Here is a 5,498-nt window from a genome sequence, read left to right as displayed (position 1 = left end):
GATCAATACAGTTAGTCTACCTAGACAGGAAAAGGTCCCCAAAGTCCCCCTGGACGGTTTCAGTTGACCATATGACACCAATTAAATGTAGGGTTGACAATGTTTCCCTATTGTAATTGCTGAGACTGCTGGCTACACGATGGGGGGCTACCTGTGAGGGAGGGTGGGGCGCAGGGTGTAGAGCTGGGCGGGGGCTTGGTGGGGGTTCATGCCGTAGCGCAGGGGCAGCTGGGATACCCACGGCTGTACTGGCCCCGGAAGTAGTCCGCGATGGCCTCATCATACTGAGCCGTGTGAGTAAAGGCCTGGGGGAGAGAATGAGGACAACTAGATAGCATAGACAACAGGATCACGTTCATTAGGCAACATATGGAAGAAAAGGGACTGAAACAGGAAGGGAAAACCTTGATGTCCAATAGGAAATGCACATCTGTTTTACTGCTGCAAAATGTTTTTCTACAGTGTGCCCTAATGAACATAGCCAGGGTAAATAGCTGAACCAGACAGCGTTGTAACCTATTCCATGATCAAACCAACATGGGCTTCTATAGTTTATCTGGAGGCAGCTTTAATACAAACTATCACTGTAAGATTTGTAATGCCTTCTGAGGACAACATGTGCTAAATGTACCCATTCTACTCCATGTAGTCTCAAGACTCCAGTAATCAAATGCACAAGTACAGTGAAATTATTTTTTGCAAGCTAACCAACAATGCAGTAATCAATAACAATGTAATATTAAAACAACAAGGTAGAACAAAAACAATCAAGGAAGCAAACTATATAAAGGGCAGTTCCAGCAGCATATTTACAATGTCCAGGGATACTGGATCAATAGAACACTGTGGGCTGACCTGAACAACATGGCCCCAAGGACAAGAGGGCAACATGGGAGGTAGTGGACTCTGAACTTTACCTCGCATTAACCAACAAACAATCAATTAAACTAAAACCCAATGACCTGATTGCAATTGTGCTTTTTGACTATACAGACTCCATGGTATCTGGTCTGCAATTGTACACATTGATCCTTTTAATAATCTGTCAAATACACAGTATGAGGCCTTCCCCAGTTGTCCAATTTGCTACTAATTAAGAATCTCTTAAGACTTCAGTTGTGTCTATGTACAGTTTGGTTCCTGATAGCATCATTTCTCTATTACTCAATATCCTCTCTGTTCACTGTTGAGGTTGACAGACATGTCTCAACAGAAAGGCAGAAGGAGAGCACATGGAAGTTACACTAGATCTCACCATTCCCAACTTGTCCAGAAAGTAGATTGATATACACGAGACAAAGGACCATGTTAAAAAAAAGTCCACTTTCAACCCGTGCTTTCAAGTCACCCTAGTTACCTTCAGGGCCAGAGTCTTGCGGGTGTCCAGGGTCGTGTCTTTACCCTCGGAACCCTCCATCTCCACAGCGACCAGCTGGTAGTCGGCAGGGTCGCACACAATGGTTACGCGGGCGTGGTTTTTGGCCGCTGCTCGGAGCAGGGTTACCCCACCTGAGGACACAGCCAGGGTCAAACCGGGTAATCACCATGGCAACCTAGAGCATTTCAGGTTGTAGAACAGACTTCAGAAAGTAAAATGTAGAGCTGACCTTAAAAGGTGCAATATGAATAAATTGCACCACCATTTCCTGGTGGCTAACATACAACATTCTATTTGTTCGCCTGAATTCAGTTTGTGTGCCAAAACAAGCAAGTATATGGTAGAGAATCATTGTACCATCTAAACCGCTGTGAATTATTTTCCATAACCCCAAATATTGTATTTTCAGCTGGCGTACAAAACTGAAAGTAAAAGCAGCAAAAACTAAACTTCACAGAAAGCATAGAAATAGTGCACATAGAACAGATCAACCGCTTCTTATACTTGCTTTCAATGAGAACAATTCTATGTGAATTTGGTCAGTTATTGCAACTTTAACATTCCACTCACCAATATCAATCTGTTCCACTGCATCTTCCACAGTCACATTAGTGTTGGAGATAGTCTTCACAAACGGGTAAAGGTTACACACCACCACCCTGGTAAAGACCGGCAAAGGAAAGCAATACAAGTCAAGAAACGCAATGCATGTCACTATGTTTCTCTAACCATCTAGGCAATTTCAAATAATGAGTAGCGTGGCTGTTTAATCCCCACATTGCGTGTGCCCTAGATGACTCAATGAGAAACAATATCTTACAAAGAAAAAAGGATGAAGTTTTGACTTTTGTAAATGGGAACATGTGTCAATTAAGCAGGTCACATTTTGCAGCCTTGAACCCAAATTGTTAAACATACGTGCCCATAGGCGCCAAAGAGAATTCATGGTTTATTTCAGAGGCTGTATGCATTGCACACTTTCTCCTCAAAGCCAATCACATTCCATGAATGTCAAATTGGCAGCTTAAACAGCCAATCAGACTCCCAGGGCTAAAAAAAAAAAAAAATGTAAAGTGTGTAACATGATCAGATGTGTGCAGATGCAGCAGCATTTGAGTCAGCCGGTTATTAGATTAGCAACGCATACTTCGAAGTTTCCCCACTTTACAACCTTACTGCCCTGCATTAGGGCCAAATCTAATACAGTCTTGTGCCCGATCACATGCATTGTGTTTTAGGTCTGCTCGTTCACAAAAAGGCTATTTTTCAAAGACACCTAAAAACCACATTAAAGCAGTAGTGGCTCTGGAAAAAAAGTATAGAAAGGTTGACAGATGGACAAGTCCTACTCTTAAAAAAAAAAAAAAACTATTGAGGAAAACAGATCTGAGCTTAGATCAATGTCTAGAGCCAAATTAAACCCACTTCCCGGGTCTCTTACCTAACCAGACTGTAGCCCAGTTTCTCCATGTCAGCCTTGTCCGAAGGGGTGTGCCGGGCCAGGATGCCCCCGTGTACAGCAGGATGCAGGGTCTTCACCCTTCCACCAAGCATCTCTGGATGGCCAGTCAGCTCAGACACATCCCTGGAACAAAAGGGAGATGGATGTTAGGTGATTCAGTGGCACACATTCTCAATTGCATTTAGAGGCTGGGAATGCCGCTCATCTGAAAGGTGGTCAATGACTGCAGAATACTAGACAGACCTACTCTTTGAAGTTCCAAACAGTAAGGTGACTTAAAGGAATACATTGTTATCAGCATAACATTGAATCGTTTGAGCATTAGCGCAAGAGAACGTTGGTGGCTGAACACTATCAACAAGGATAGATGAGATATTGGAAATGTATGCAAACGGTTACACCTACCGAACAGCCAGTCCGGCATCGCGCAGGGTTTTGGCGGTGCCACCTGATGCAACGAGTGACAGTCCCACGTTCACCAGCCTTTTGGCAAAGTCCAGAAGTCCAGACTTGTCGGACACACTCAACAGTGCTGTGTGTGTAGAATTAAGAGACACAACGGTGACAAAGTTATAGAGATTGATTGAATGGCACCACTGTGAAAAGAAACTTGCTTTTCAAATATCGGTAAATATGTTGACTCCACTGAGACGTCATCTATAGGTTATTGCTCCTTTGTAGCCACCCGTTGCTAACTAAAATGGAAGCATGTTTTTCGTGGCATGCTAGTTGTAGCTAGCCTACCTAGCCTGTCTAGCTCGACGCAAGAAACAATTGAATTGGATATTGACCATACAGCACTACGCTCAAACTTATGCTTCAACATAGACTACTCAGTCTCTAAACTACATTAGCTAAAGCTAGTTAAAATATATATATATTTTTTTTTTTAAAGAAGAAGAATGTTTACCCAGTTCTGAGCAGGCCATGGTTTTGGGTAACGTTCTCTGTCTGGGGATGGGAGACGAGAAGCATGTGTATGGTTGTATCAATTTATGGCATGATGGGAACTTTGTGATTTGACAGGACCGCCCCTTTGACCGGTTTTGACTAAACGGGATACAGCTTTTGTCAGATGTGACTTTTCGATGCAGTCTCGGAGAATTTACGCAGTAGGCCTGGAGAATTAACGTGCAGGTTAGAATTAGATTACGGTTAGAAAATATAGTTAGGGTTTGCTAGCCATGACCCATTTGTACCCCTCAAACAACCTCTTCGTTGCCTTATATATATATATATATATATATATATATTTTTTAAACATCAGATAACGGTTTGAGGTGCAAAAAAACATGTTACAAAGGAAAAAATGTGAACACATATATTGTTTTTTTGACTGTATCTGGACTGTAGTGGCCATTAAAACTCGGTTGACAGGAAATATATAAAAAGTTAACATTACAGTAAACATAACAGATTACAAGTAATTAACCAGCTTTTATTTAGCTCTTATTTCATGTATTTATTACACTGCTCTGAAAACTCACCACACTAAAAATGGACCTATAAGAAACTATTTGAATATCAAACTGTTAAAAATGATCATTACATGGTGGCTATTTTGATTATCAAGGTGACATCCCCCACACATGATACCATTGAAAAGCCCAGAATGTCCTCTCATATGTACTTCGTGACCTAACCCAGTGGCATGTATGGCATTAGAGATACAGACCAAAAACACATGTCCATTTGAGACAAAAATGAATTGCTGGGGATATGACTATGGATCGTATAAATGGATCCCACAAATGATCTTGACCACATGCCACCACCACACAATTAGGCCAGAGAGATTTAGGCTATTTGAAATTATAACAATGTGAGATTTTAGACTCTCGCTCTGCCACTGGAGGGTGAGTTTACACCAACATAGAAGGACCATATGGGCAAATAGTGGTGCTGTTGATCTGAGAGAACTAAACACACTAAAGTGAATGCCCAGTAGACATCCACCATTTTACTTTAATAAATCCATTATTTACAGATCAGTAGGGATGAAAGAAAGGAGAAAAGGTGAAGAAGCATTTGTGGACTACTACCATACACCAAGCCACTGGAGGGGTACTGACATACACCAAGCCACTGGAGGGGTACTGACATACACCAAGCCACTAGAGGGGTACTGACATACGCCAAGCCACTGGAGGGGTACTGACATACGCCAAGCCACTGGAGGGGTACTGACATACACCAAGCCACTGGAGGGGTACTGATACACACCAAGCCACTAGAGGGGTACTGACATACGCCAAGCCACTGGAGGGGTACTGACATACGCCAAGCCACTGGAGGGGTACTGACATACACCAAGCCACTGGAGGGGTACTGACATACACCAAGCCACTGGAGGGGTACTGACATACACCAAGCCACTGGAGGGGTACTGACATACACCAAGCCACTGGAGGGGTACTGACATACACCAAGCCACTGGAGGGGTACTGATACACACCAAGCCACTGGAGGGGTACTGATACACACCAAGCCACTGGAGGGTTACTGATACACACCAAGCCACTGGAGGGGTACTGATACACACCAAGCCACTGGAGGGGTACTGACACACACCAAGCCACTGGAAGGGTACTGACACACACCAAGCCACTGGAGGGGTACTGATACACACCAAGCCACTGGAGGGGTACTGATACACAC

The 5,498-nt window shown here is 43.3% G+C and overlaps 1 pseudogene; it reads right to left on the bottom strand.

Moving 5' to 3' along the window:
• Positions 1-151: 151 nt before the first annotated feature.
• On the bottom strand, positions 152-3,838 carry LOC135534570 (bifunctional purine biosynthesis protein ATIC-like; annotated as a pseudogene).
• Positions 3,839-5,498: the final 1,660 nt, after the last annotated feature.

This window comes from Oncorhynchus masou, unplaced genomic scaffold, assembly GCF_036934945.1.
Source record: "Oncorhynchus masou masou isolate Uvic2021 unplaced genomic scaffold, UVic_Omas_1.1 unplaced_scaffold_3590, whole genome shotgun sequence".
Taxonomy (NCBI): domain Eukaryota; kingdom Metazoa; phylum Chordata; class Actinopteri; order Salmoniformes; family Salmonidae; genus Oncorhynchus; species Oncorhynchus masou.
This window is presented reverse-complemented; position numbering and strand designations above follow the sequence as displayed.